Raw genomic sequence first — 15,153 nt, 5'->3', positions numbered from 1 at the left:
ATGATGGGGAGGTTATTCCTCCCAACTTTTGATGGATTGCCTAAGAGCCCATCCATGGCATCGATTGAGAAGCTCAATGTCTATTTCCAACTCAACCAAATGTCAGAAGGGGAGGCAATCAAAATTGCCACACTTCACTTAAAGGGGGAAGCCCATGATTGGTGGTTCCAAGGGTTGACCACTATGGGACATGTGGGAGTTAATGCTTATGATGATTTCACTCGGAGGGTATTGGAGCATTTTGAGAGGAGAGACCCGGAGGAGCACTTTGGAGAGATGAAAAGACTCAAGCAAACTGGGAGTATTAAGTCCTATATCTCGGAGTTTCCAAGATTGTTAGTGATGGTACCAGATTTATCAGAGGCCAGGAGGGTCTTCATGTTTTTGGAGGGGCTAGCAGAGTTATTGAGGGGCTTGGTGAGGTCTAACAGTCCCACCACTTTGAAGGACACAATTGGTAGAGCCCGGGACTTGTAGGATGCCCTGTCCAGGGCAAGAGCGTGGATGCCCACTAGGCCTGTATTCCAACACAGGGGAAGAGACAGCATACCCCCACCACAACGAGACATTCAGGGGCGTGGGAAGTTGGATGATGAGGCTAGGAGAGACCTCCAACGGAGGAAGTTGTGCTTCACTTGCCAAGAGTCGTGGGCATTGGGACATGGATGTACCAAGGGAAAGGCCCACTTGATAGAGGTATTTTTTGATAGCAAGTCGGAGGATGAGGTGGAGCTAAAGGTAGATGTGGGAGATGATGGTCCACCTATGGCCGAAGGAGGAGGTAGAGGTCCACCATCCCCACCAGGGGGAGCTCCTTTCTTGCTAGCAGCGGGGCTCATTTCTTCACTTCGAGGAGTGCCGAAGTACCTCACTTTGAGGATTAGGGGAACAGTGCAGGGGAAACATGTTTCAGTACTAACTGATAGTGGGGATACCCCCAATTTTGTAGATGCCTGGATGGTGGATAGGAAGGGCATACACACAAAATCCTTTAAGGGATTCTTGGCCTTGATACCAGCAGACTGTACCATGTAGTGCACTAGATATGTCCTCGGGTTGACAATAGTGATGGGGAACTACTCTATGACGGACCACTTCTTTGTGGTTGATGTTCCCGACACCAACGTAGTGCTTAATGTGCAGTGGATGTACTCACTTGGGAGCGTTACCACTGACTGGTATAAGTTGGAGATGGAGTTCATGGGGCTTGACAGGAAGATGGTTTTATTGAGAGGCATGCATTCATACTCTCCACAAAAAAGTGTCAACACACAAGATGGACGCTGATTTGAGGTATGGTGAAATAGAGCGGGCAGTGGAGCTGAAGATATCTAATGCAGGGGGTAAGCCTCAACCACCACACCCAGATGTGCATGCTGTTTTAGATAGGTACCCAATAGTGTTTAGGAACATTATGTTGAGACGACCACCTGACAGGGGTTTGAGCACACAATTGAGCTCAAACCAGGGGTACAGGCAGTGATTACGGCCCTGTATCAACATCCCAAGGGTTATTAGGATGAAATCAAGAGGGCCATTCATGAGTTGTTGGAATTGGGGCATATCAGGCCCAGTTCTAGCCCTTTTGCTTCATCAGTTGTCCTGGTGAAGAAGAAAGATGGCACGCTGAGGATGTGCATTAATTACTGGGCCCTTAATAAGAAGACGCTAAAGAACCGATATCCCATTCCTTGGATCGACGAGTTGATGGATGAGCTTAGAGGAGCTAAGTACTTCTCTAAGATAGACCTGCGTTCAAGATATCACCGAATCAGGGTACGTAAGCAAGACATCCCTAAGACAACATTTCACTGTCATTATGGGCATTTTGAGTTTTTGGTGATTCCCTTTGGGCTAACCAATGCACCGACCACATTTCAGTCTTGCATGAACCACGTATTTCATGAGCATCCGAGGCGCTATGTCCTTATTTTCTTCGATGATATATTTATCTACAACAAGACATGGGAGGAGCACTTGCAACATTTAGAGGAAGTGCTCAAGATCTTGGAGGGGCATTAGTTATATGCTAAGTTGTCCAAGTGTAAGTTCAGGTTGACAAACATGCTCTATTTGGGGCACATCTTTGGAGAGGATGGCGTAACGGTGCATGAGGAGAAGATTCAAGCCATCCGAGATTGGTCCGTGCCTTGGAATGTGATTGAGTAGAGGGTTTTTGTGGGCATATGCACTTATTACAAGAAATTCGTGAAGGGCTTCTCACAGTTGGCAACTCCCCTTACTAATTTGATCAAGAAGGGGGACTTTGCATGGACCGATAGGGAACAAACAACCTTTAAGCACCTCAAGGAGGTGATGAGTAGTTGCCCGGTCTTGGCACTTCCTGATTTCACCCAGCCGTTCACATTACAGTGTGATGCATTGGGTGAAGGCGTGGGCATAGCACTATCACAAGGTGGACATCCCACTGCTTTTGAGAGTCGTAAGCTCCTTCCGCATGAGAAGTTGCACTCGATTTATGACAAGGAGACGTTAGCCATTATGCATGCCTTGGCCAAATTCTGAAATTACTTGTTGGGAAACAAGTTTAGAGTGAAGACTGATCATAACAGTCTTCGCCACTTCTTGGGGTAGAAGGGCCTCAATGACAGACAACAGAACTGGGTCAGCATGATTCAGGCCTACGATTTTGACATAGAGTATGTCAAGGGCAAGCATAACGTGGTGGCAGATGCCCTATCTAGGAGGCCCGACTGATAATGAGAAGCAACGTGCAATTTGGGAGACAAAGGACAACAAGGCATATGCATTAATAACTGGATCAGTGACAAAAGAGGTAAACCGATATATCATTTCTTGTGATACTACATTCAAAGCATTAAAGAAGTTGAAAGAACTGTATGATTCACACTTAGAACTCGAAAGTATTCACTTGTTGTTGAATTTGTTCAATTTGGAGATGAAAGATAATGATTCGTTAAAGATTTCTTCTGAAATAAAAGCCATTGGAATTGAAGTCGATTTACAACTTACACCTTTTATAAAATTCCTTCACCTTGTCTATTCACACTATTTGGAATCTCTCCAAGCTATTAGGCAATTAAAAGACATTACATTTGATAAACTTGGAAACAAAATAGCTAAGAGAGTAAAGGCCTTTGGGAAGAAAGAGGCTCCACCTAACTCTAATGTAGAGACTTTGTGCCTTGCACAAAAGGATAAGAAGTCTCATGCTGAAACTTCTAGAGGTTATAAAAGTTGTAGAGTCCATGGTAGGAGAAATTATAGAGGCAGGGGGGGAAATAATTAGGGAGACAAACAACAAAATGATAGAAAACAAAGGAATTTTAATGATAGACCAACTATAAAATGTTTTAGATGTGGTAAAATTGGTCATACTGCTGCTAACTATCAATGAAAGGAGAGAACAATTGAATGAAAAGAAAGATCAGCCACCACCAGATAAGCGAAAATCATCAAAGTTTGCACATTACATTATTGCTCATTGTAATTTTAATATTAATGATGTTTTCAACACAGCATTTTCTGCATGGCGAGATAGTTGGATTTTGGATTCATGAGCCACTTGTCATATGAAATTTATGTGATATTTTTTTGAAACTTTCATTGATGATATTGATGGTGTTATTTACTTTGCTGACAAGTCTCAAATTAAACCATATGGAATTGGGTCTATTCGTTTGAAGATACTGAATCTTGCAAATTATGTTCTACATGTGTACTTTATATTCCACAGTTTTCAACGAAATTTGATGTCTCTTATCCATATTCGGCAACAAATTCATTCTATTCATATATTTGATGGAATCATCAAGATACAAAGAGCATCTAATCATGCAGTTATTATGACCGGTGTGAGGAAGGTACACTTTTAAAATTAAATGGTAGTTCATATAATAATTCTCGTGAAAGTTATGCTTTTTTGGCGCAACAAAGTGCTATCATGTCTCCCAACTTATTGTGGCATGCTCAGTTTGGTCACATCAATTATGGAAACATTAGAATTATGAAAAAGTAAGGTATGAAAGGTCTTCCTATAGTTCCAAGAAAGATTACAACTTGTGATGTTTGTATTTTGGGAAAACATTGTAAATATCCTTTTCATAGTTCTTCTTTCAGATCTTCAGGAAAATTAGGTATCATACATTCAGATTTATGTGGACCTATGCTTGTTGAAACTGCGATTGGAAATAAATATGTGCTGACAGTTATTGATGATTACCCAAGAATGTGTTGGGTGTATTTGTTGAAGGATAAGTCACAAGTGTTTGAAGTTTTTAAAACTTTTCATTTGATAATTAAAAATGAAACTTAACAGAATATAGGCATTCTCAGAACTGATAACGGTGGTGAGTATACTTCTCATGTCTTTGAACAATATTTGAAGGACAATGGAATCAAACGTCAAACTACCATACCTTATAATCCACAAAAGAATGACTTTGCGGAACAAAAGGAATAGAACTTTGCTTAATATGATTAGATCTATGATGTTTTTTAAGAATGTGAAATTGATTTTTTGGGGCGAAGCAATTGTTTGTGCAACTTATATTAGAAATAATTGTCCTTCTTATGTTATTAACAAAAGGACTCCATATGAACTTTGGTATGATCGACTCCCAATTTTTCAATATTTTAGAGTTTTTTGATCAAAATGCTATGCTTTGATTCCTAAGCAACAACGAAATAAATTAGGTGCAAGAAGTCAAAAATGTATATTTTTGGGTTATTCTAACACTTGCAAAGCATACAGGCTGTATGATGAAGAAAATAAGAAGTCCATTCTTTCCAGAGATGTTATTTTTCTTGAATCAGATAAATATAATTCCATTGTTGATAGGAAACTGATTCATTTGGAGAAATTTGCATCTAAAAAGTTCTGTTTTGAATCTGACAATGATGTTCCACATAATGAAGGGGGGGGGGGGGGGGGTTCCCATTATTGATCAGTTTGTGGGTTTTATATCTTTAACTCATGAGAATGATGAGGATATTACCGCTGAAGAAAATTTGGAGGATAATGTTATTTATGTAGGGTCACAAAGTGTTCCTAAAGAACCCGTACTTCAGGATGAGCAACCATCACAACCATTTCAACAACCTTTACGAAGATCCACACACACTCGTAAATTTCCAAGCAGATATGATGTTTTTGACATAGGAAGTTATTCTAAAGTTGATTCATGTAATGTTTCTCATGAATGTGAATTTAATCATTCTACAATTAGTGAACCCAATTGTTTTGAAGAAGCTGCTAATTGTGATGAATGGAAGGATGCAATGAAAAAGGAATATGATGCACTTATTAAGAATGGAACTTGGAGGTTAGTGGATCCTCCAACATATGTCAAACCTATTAGTTGCAATTGGGTGTATAAGATCAAATACAAGGCAGATGGTTCACTTGATAAATACAAGGCAAGGCTTGTAGAAAAAGGCTATGCTAAGAAGGAAGATGTTGACTACATAAAGACATTTGCTCCTACAACAAAATGGGGCATGATTAGAATTCTGTTTTCTCTTGCAGCTCAAAATAACTGGAAGATACACCATATGGATGTTAAAACAACCTTTTTGAAGGGCGATTTGAATGAGGATGTTTATATGTTTCAGCATGAAGGTTTTGCTGTCAAAGGCAAAGATAAAAGGGTATGTAAATTGATTAAGGCTTTGTATGGAATGAAACAAGCATCTCGTGGATGATATGAAAAATTAATTGAACACCTTCTCAAGTTGAACTATAAGTTATTTGATTTGGATGATGCAACTCTTTTTTAAGAAGATTGGAAAGTCAGTTGTATATTTGGTTGTGTATGTAGATTATTTGATGATCATAGGAAACAATGACTATATATCATTCATTAAAAGAGAATTATTGAAATTTTTTGACATGAAAAATTTGTGTTTATTACATTATTATTTAGGGATTGAAGTTGATAAAAAACCGGATTGTAATCCTGTTGCTACTCCTATGGAGCAAAATTTGAAACTTACTTCCACTGAAGGAAGTGTGTTGAAGATTCAACAAAGTACATGCAACTTGTTGGAAGTTTGAATTTTCTAACTACTACTTGACCTAACATAGATTTTTCTGTAGGGATACTTTCTAGGTTCATGCATCAGCCATGTGAAGGTAATTGGAATGCAGCAAAGCGAGTCCTCAAGTACTTGGAAGGCACTCAAACATATGGCCTCAAATATTCCAAAGTTGTAGATTTCCATCTTACCGGCTATTAAGATTCTGATTTTGATGGAGATAAGGAGAATGGAGTCTCTACTTCTGGTTATTTGATGAGTCTTGGATCAACAACTATCAGTTGGAGATCACACAAGCAATCTGTTCCTGCTGATTCTACCATAGAAGCCGAATATGTTGTGGCAGCTCAAGCTACAAAAGAAATCATTTGGATTCACAAAATACTTGAATATTTGCAGGAGAAACAAAAGGCTTCAATTCCACTACTTATTGACAACTCTTTTGCAATTCAGTTGGCCAAGAATCCAAAGTTTCATGATTGAAACAAGCATATTAACACCAAATATCACTTGATTCGAAATTTTGTAGAGGCCAAAGTTATTCAATTGACTCATTGTCCTACTTCAGAGCAGATCACAAACATATTTACAAAGGCATTGGGACGTGAAAAGTTTGATAAGTTCAGAATGTTACTCGACATGTCAGATGTCCCTTTGGATTAAGGGGGGGAGGGGTGTTAACTAATCCTTTAGGATTTCTATTGTACAATATGTAATTAGTTTTATATTCCATTTTTACAGTTAATAGGTTATCGAGACACAACTGTCTCGTACCTGGGTTTCACATGTATAAATAAGTGATTTTATCATTAAGACGATGCCCTTCCATTGTGCTTTTTCATTGTGGAGTTTATTCAGGCTTGTACAAATGGAATATATTCCCAGAACCAATTTTTATGGAAAACTACTTGAGAATTTGTAAGGAATTGAATTTATCTATTGCCTAGCTTGAATATCCACATAGTGCCATTTTCTATTTGCATTTTCATTAAGGTTACAAACAAAAATTCATTGTGTTTGGGCCATTTTGAACTACATGTTGAGACTGAATCAACCCAAATTTAATAATTTGTTACGACAACAAGTGCTACTAATATCTAGTCCCTGCTGTTTAGTTTAGGGTCTTTTTGCGTGGAAGAGGTATGTATTTCATTTGCTAGTGAGGTATGTATTTAAAAAAATGTTATTGAAACAAATAACAAGTTCTAGAGCATATTATAACATGCACAACCTTGGCTTTGTACTTAATGGATTTAAAGATTTGTTTCAGAATTTGACCTATGGATTTTGTTTTATTTTCTTAAGTTAAATATAGAAATTTTACTTAATCTTCCTCTCTTATTAAATCTTCAACCATTATAAGGTTGATGTTATTTATTGTTTTTCCCTTAAAAAACTCATAACATGTATTTAGTTGTTTGTAAATATTAATTCTTTTGAAATAGAATAAAACTTACTTTGTATATCAGATATGTAACATAGAAGGTAAGTGTGACTAAACAAAAATAGTTAAAAGGAATTTATTAAAAAAACTTATAATAATTTTTTTAAAAGACAACATCTAAGTAAGTTTAATATTTTAAATGTATAACAACGTGCATTCACTGTTTAATATTTAAATTTGCGACTTAAATAGATTGCTTTGTGTATTTATATATATAAAATAGTTACGTGTCATCCTTTTAGATATTCAATATTATTCTATAAATGTATAATGGGTCGGTTGGGATTACGAAAAAGGATGTTAAGTCAGTGTAGTTGGCTTAAGATTAAGGATCGTTGAAGACTAAGAGAAGGGTGGTTGGGGCCTTCTTGATATGCATCTCTTTGGCAAGGCGCTCATTTGCAAATCCTTTCACAGAGGCTTATTTGGAAATGGTCCGTGGAGTCTCTTGATAAGACAAAAGTATCTAAAGGGCCGCCCCTTGGCTCACTGGTTCTATCGATCTTCACTTGGTATTCGATGTGGCTCCCCCATTTGGAACAGTTTCAAAAAGATCCATCCATTCTTCAGGAAGCACCTAAAATGGACTCTCTTCTCCGGCTCCTCCATCCTTATTGGTATAGACCCCACTCTATACAACCTGGAGTCCATGATCCCCCCTTCTTTGCTCCTTTTTTTCCATTCTAGAGGTTTTTTCACTTGGAACTCCCTCATAGACTCCTGGTCTTCTCTTCATCCGATATGGAAAACCGACCTCCAGCTGGCCATCCCTCCCCCCCTCCGCCCCCTATGGCTATCCTTCACTTCCCGTTTCTCCCACCATGGGATTGTCCAACATGGCACAAAAGATTCCCTCATTTGGTCCATCGACTCCAACATCCATCCCATCTCTGTCCGGAAAATATACTCCTCCATCATTGCTGATCTCCCTCCCCTTCCCTCTGTTTTTCCAGTTAAGTTCTGGAAGGCCCCTTGCCCTCTAAAAACCATTCTTTTCTCTTGGCTGCTCTTCTTTGATAAGAACCTCACCTGGGATGTTTTACAGAGGAAAGGTTGGCATGGTCCTGGCAGATGTCTTCTCTGCCTCCTGGAGAATGAATCCAATTCCCACATGTTTCTCCAATGCCCTGCCGCCCAAGCAATCTGGTATGAACTCTCGACACTCTTCAGTTTTCCTCACTGTTTATTCTCCTCTGTACAGGATGCTTTTTTATGGTGGGCCGATCAAAGTTCCGATAGACAGGCTCTTTTCTGCCTCACATGCTGGAATATCTGGACGTGGAGGAACATGCGCATCTTTCAGGCCTCCTGCCTGCCGCTGGTCTCCATTCTGCCTTTTATTATGGGATCTATGCCCTCTCAGATCTGACTGCCGAGACCTTCTCGAAACATGCGCATTGAAGCTCGGATTTTTCTTATATGTCAATGTTTCTCTCAATATTATCCAAAGGATGTAATATTTTGCTTTCTGGTTCCCTCTTTATATTTGGCACACTCATTATCTTGGCGCAGTCACAAGCGCACAGTTGCTCTCTTTTATGATTTCCATGTCAACTCATGCGCACATATGCTCTCTTTATGTTCCACATGCTGCTGTCTATTCTACGCAATCATATGCGCTCATCCGGATCCATTTATATATGTATTTTCTTCCCTCGTCTATTCTGACCGAGGTCAAGATGCCTTATATTCAGATCATTATACCAAGACTGCGGTCTTCAATTGTATCCATGATCCATATATTTCTCTCAATATATAACATGCTGATTTTTTCTTACTGAAAAAAAAGATAAGGAGGAGTTAATATATCTAAAAACCTAAACTCCTCACACAACTTGTCATACGTGTCTTAAAAACATTCGATTGAAGATCTGTATTACTCATTTGTTTAGAAAAGTGTGTTAATAATATATCTCCAAAGTCTAATCAACGAACACTACTTATCATTACCATATTTTAAGATTTCGATGACATTCATTCAATTTCCACATGGCTTAAAACAAAGTTGGGTGAATTACATAGAGAGCTTGAGGTTCGTAGGCCTGTCCGCTAATTGGGACGTTACACATGCCAATTACTTCAAATATATAATAATAAGAAGGTTTACCTGCAACCATGATACGGAGAAGAGAGAGATCCTTGAGGCTAGCGGAAACAGATATCTCACTTTAATAAATCCCATTCTGTAGAACAGAAAAACATTAACGTCTACCTCTCGTTGCGATGAAAAGCTTTCAATATTTTTCTGACACATCATCAATCTATAAAGTGATACGAGCAGGAAGTACATCGTAGAGCATGTAGGCAATTACTTATATTGTATTGGCTAAAAACCATTTTCTTATGCGTGCTTGAATTGTTTGGTCACCTAATTTGATTTTGTTACCAAATATTGAGGAGATGATGAATCAATGAAACCCATGATATTAGATTTCAATAAATGTAGATATTTTGGCAAAAAGAGACTGAGGCGAGGCCGCTCGATTATATATTTCGTCGCGGAGTTGAGAAAAGCTGCTTTGGTTTAGGGATTGCAGTGGTCGTACAATGTCCTCTGCAACTATGGGCATGCAAGTACACTTTCTGGCCATCCTTTTTCGATGACAATACAGGGATTAAAAATAGCATGGGTTACCTATACATCCGATATTATATCTTGCTATTTATTTTTGAATATGATAGCCATCACATCGATCACAATCTATCTGTGTTAAACAGGGGTCCATAGAGCCCAGTGGATCAATAATAAGTGGCGGAACAATAAATGTGTTGAGGCCACATGTGTTTTTGCACCAAGGCTTGGGTCCTGCAAGTGCATGGTCCAGTGGTTTAGATTTTATAAACTAACATGACTGACGGTAAAACCATCATTGCAAAATAAGACTGAAACCCAGTAAACCAATCAGAGTTCAAATAAATAAAATTAAAATATTCAAAAAAAAAATTAATTTGGTTTTATAATGTGAACTTTATATATTGTCATTTGATTTTTAGCCAAATAGGGGATTAATTTATGGTCAACGCCTAAACGAATGCGTTATCACCTTCCGACAACAGGGATAATAAGATAATTAATCAGAAATAATATGTTGGCACTCAACTTAAATAAGAGAAAGGAAGTACAATCATAACATTATAAGCAGAAACTGGGAATTGTCATGGAGCTCTTATTCCAACACACAATATATATACATATATGTACATGCAATCAACATAAATGGAAGTATGGCACATAGTACACAATGATAATGCCTCAACACATGATGATAACTTAATTCAAAATAGGGGTCTCTTCATAGTCACATTGTTTATCAGTCTACATAGAGTCCCCCCCAAGTAGACCTTAACCATCGTTGAAATGTGTGATGTCCCTTCGCAATCCTTAAAAGTATGAAAGGGTGGTGTTATGGCCTCACTGGATCCCATGGGCTATTGGCAGAAAATAAGGAGGTCAATAGAATAAAATAAATTAGAATTAAATAAATAAAGGTGGCAAAAGTCACTTTACTAAAAAATAAAGTGACTTGTGGTTTTTATTCACCACCCATGGTTATCGGAAGAGGAATGGTTATTAAAAGGAGAAGGGGACTCAAGGAGTGACATGTGAAGAATTACCAGTGAATTTTCAAGAGCTCATTGTGAAAGGGAGAAATCCTTGTTGCTTCCCAATTTCGGTGGTGGTAAAGCAACCCCAATTGATCATTGATTTTGCAGGTGATCAATCATATGAGGAGGAAGATGCACTTCTATCATAAGAGAAGCCAAATTACCATATTATTCTAGAGGCCGAGTTCATTGTGCTAGCAAGGGTTGAGTCCTTACCTTTCAAGGGGAAAATCAGACTTGGGAAATGACTAAGTCATTGAGCATCAAAATTTTGAGTGAGAGGGTTGAATTACTGTGGTGTGAATTTCCAGCCAATAGAGGTGTGAATAATTGGAGGCCAAGTGAATAAATTCCTTCAATATTGCATGGGCTAAATTGCCATTAATTAAGGAGTGAGTTTCATCTAGCTTATGGAATGAGTTGTTGGTGTGAGTTGTTGATTGTTTTGAAGGGGCCAAGTTGCATTTCTCAGGGTTGAATTAATCTCCAGTTTCCCAATTTTCCAGAGGACGAATTTGTGTTTCAAGAGAAGGGCCAAATTTATTAAAATTTGTGGGTTGAATTGCATTTTCTAGAACTATCAGATTACTTATTGCCTCAAAGGATCAAATCACATTATCAAGGAGGGCTACAATTGCCTATAACAAGGGGTTTGAAACACCCAATGAAGTTGAATTGTCAAGAAGATTAGGTGCAAGCATTTTTAAGAGTTAACTCCCCAGGTTTTGCTTCAAAGTATTCATGTAAATTTCCTTCAAATAGTTCCAGTAATAAAATAATGTTGGAGTTGTAGCATTTCATTTAATTTCTGGATTTTACATCGCATGTTTACTTTAATTTTCTAGAAATTTCTAGTATGTGAATTTGTACAATTTTTATGGTGTCTTTGGAATAGAAATTCATGATATAATTTTCGGAAGAAAATTCCCTAGAATTTTCTTGAAAATGATAATAAGGGATATTAAAATGGTACCATGGTTGAGCATCCTTCTAGCTTGAAAGGGTTTCCACAGTTAATGATTCCAAAGGATCAAGGGTATATAAATTATAGGAAGAAGAAGAAAGAAAAGGAGAACCCCTACCCGAAACGGGAGGAAGAAGAGGGAGGAATGGGGAACCACGAAGATCAACCCTAGGAAAACCTCAGGCACATCCTAAATGATTTATCCAAGGGGTTGCAAGAGATAGCCCAGGCGATAACCAAAGGACAACACGAGACACCTTAGGAGATAGCATAGCTCAGCCCATGGCTAGCCTTCATGGGATTCAACCCAATAATTGGGTAGAGGGTTCACACAGAAACTATAGCTTGTTCAGAGGAAATGAAAATCACCATGTTGATGCCGATAATTCATCAAATCTAGTTCACCCATCAACAAACAATGCTACATCAAGGACACTATTGCCAAAATTCTTAGAGGAACCAATAGATAACCAATAATGGAGATATGAAAGTTTCATGGAATATATGAGGGAGTACGAGGCATTGGGGGAAAATTTCCATGCACAAATGCCACTCCAAGATTATTGCACCATCAAGCATAGGAATAAATTGGTGGATGAACCACAATGTTCCGAGGAAGGCAAGAAAAATGAATATTCCATCTTTTAGTGTGACTTCCAATGGCACAAATAGAGCATGGATATAGAAGCTAGATACATATTTCCAACTTAACGCCATGAGGGAATTGGATGGAATCTAATATGCCATACTACATTTGGAGGGCAAAGCACATGAATGGTGGTATCACGGGTTGTCAACAATTAGGCGTGCCAACATCAAATCCGATATGGAGTTTACTGATAGATTGATCCAAAGATTTAACAAGAAAAATATGGAGCTATATTTCAGAGATATAGCATGGATTAAGCGAATAGGGAGAAAAATAGCTACATCATGGAGTTCCATAGATTAGCAATAATGGTGACGAATATATCCCAATATCAATTGGTGATGTTATTCTTGGAGGGACTAAGCGACCCACTACGTGATTGGGTGAAGGATTTTAAGCATAGTACACTTCAAGATGACATTACCTAAAACATGGATATGAAAGATGTAGTGCCCAAGAAAGCACTGACCAAATTCATTCCCCCACAAAAGAATAAGGAGAAGAATCCTTAGCAACGAAAAATTGGATGGAAGAAACCAAGGATGAACTGAAAAGAAAGAAGATTTTCTACAGCTGCAAATAACCTTGGGCCCTTGGACATAGATGCATGGGAAAGGGAAAGGTCCATTATATAGAAGTAATTTCAGACAACGAAGAGGAGGAAGAATAGGTAGCAACATAGGAGGAGGAGCATAATAGTAGCATTAGTGATGAAGAACCACCAAGGAGAAAACCAACTAGAGCTGCTATAGCCAAAATCTCATGCGTCCCTAAGTACAACACCTTTAGAGTAAGGGGAGTCATACAAGGGAAATAGGTATGAAGGATCCACTCATAATTTTATAGATGCATCCCTGGTAGGTAGGAGTTTAGCTACAAAAGAATTGGAGGGTTTTGACATAGAGGATGAAATATGGCTTGCTTGAAGATGGTTCCTCAAATGGAGTTGAAGATGGGTTATTACACCCAAGTCGATGATTTATATGCGGTAAAGCCTATTGATACAAACATGGTGCTAAGTGTACAATGGCTCATTTCCATAGCGATGCATTGGAATGATTATCGTACCATGGAAATGGAATGGGTCACACCAGAAGGACAAAGGGTGCATCTAAAAGGAATGACCAATGGTGCTCCAAGGGTGGTCATGACTATGAAGATGGAAGCTATCTTTCTCCATGGAGACATAGCGTGGACTACACAGTACATGATAACACAACAAAAGGCATCAGATGGGGATAGGCACTACTCAACATATATCCATGCCTTGTTGAATAAACACTAAAGGGTTTTCAAGACTATTTTTCTAGGGCGACCACCAGACAAGAGTTTCGAGCACACTATAAAACTATATGAGGAATCCAAGCCAATCATCACTACACCATATAGGCACCACAAAATATTTAAGGAGGAGATTGAGAAGACCATTAAGGAATTTTCGAATAGGGGGCACATAAGGCCCAACACCAATCCATTTGCATCCTTAGTGGTATTGGTTAAAAAGAATGATGGGATGATGAGGATGTGCGTAGACTACAAAGCCCTCAACAAGAAGACGATTAAGAATAGATACCCAATACCATGGACCAATGAGCTCTTGGATGAGCTACATGGAGTGATGTACTTCTACAAAATCAATTTGAAGTCAAGTTATCATCAGATCAGGGTTCAAGAGTAGGACACACAAAATACAACTTTCAAATGCCACGATGGACATTATGAATTTCTCGACATGCCATTTGGGTTGATGAATGCACCAAATACCTTCCAGTCATGTATGAATCATGTATTGAAGAGGTGGATATAGAAGTTTTTGCAAGTTTTCTTTGATTATCTTCTCATTTACAACAAAACCTAGGAGGAGCACTTGGGGCACTTAGACGAGGTGTTAAGCACATTAGAGGAGAAATCACTCTTTGCCAAGGAGTCCAGATGCAAACTTGGAATGGCGAATATTTTATACCTTCAGAACATCATCAATGCATGAGGATTTCAAGTCCACATGGAGTTCAAAAGGTTCATGGGAATATGCAATTATTATCAGCGATTTGTCAAAGGATACTCTTAGATGGTGGCACCCTTGACATATTTGACAAAGAAATGGGATTTTAGATGGACAAAAGAAGCACATCGTACTTTTGAAAGGTACAAGGAGGTATGAGTTCCTGTCCCATTCTCGCACTTCTAGACTTCTCACAACCCTATGTTTTAGAATGTGATGCCTTAGGGGAAGGCATCAAGTTGTATTGATGCAAGACAAGCATCCAATAACTTTCAAGAGTCGAAAGCTAAGGGAGCCAGAGAGGCTCTACTTGATATATAACAAGGATATGTTTTCCATAATGTGTGCACTCGAAAAGTTCAGACAATACTTGGTGGGAGGAAGATTCATGGTCAAGACAAATCACAACAGCCTAAGATACTTTTTGGAGGAAAAATATCTCAACGAGAGGCAGCAGAAATGGGTCAGAG

The 15,153-nt window shown here is 38.4% G+C and overlaps 1 pseudogene; it reads left to right on the top strand.

Moving 5' to 3' along the window:
* The first annotated feature begins 1,068 nt into the window (after positions 1–1,068).
* Positions 1,069–15,153, top strand: part of LOC149262708 (methylthioribose kinase pseudogene) — a 29,682-nt pseudogene continuing 15,597 nt past the window's right edge.

Source organism: Pinus tabuliformis, chromosome 6 (genome assembly GCF_031772625.1).
Source record: "Pinus tabuliformis cultivar Carrire ecotype Pingquan chromosome 6, CPIR1, whole genome shotgun sequence".
NCBI lineage: Eukaryota > Viridiplantae > Streptophyta > Pinopsida > Pinales > Pinaceae > Pinus > Pinus tabuliformis.
This window is presented reverse-complemented; position numbering and strand designations above follow the sequence as displayed.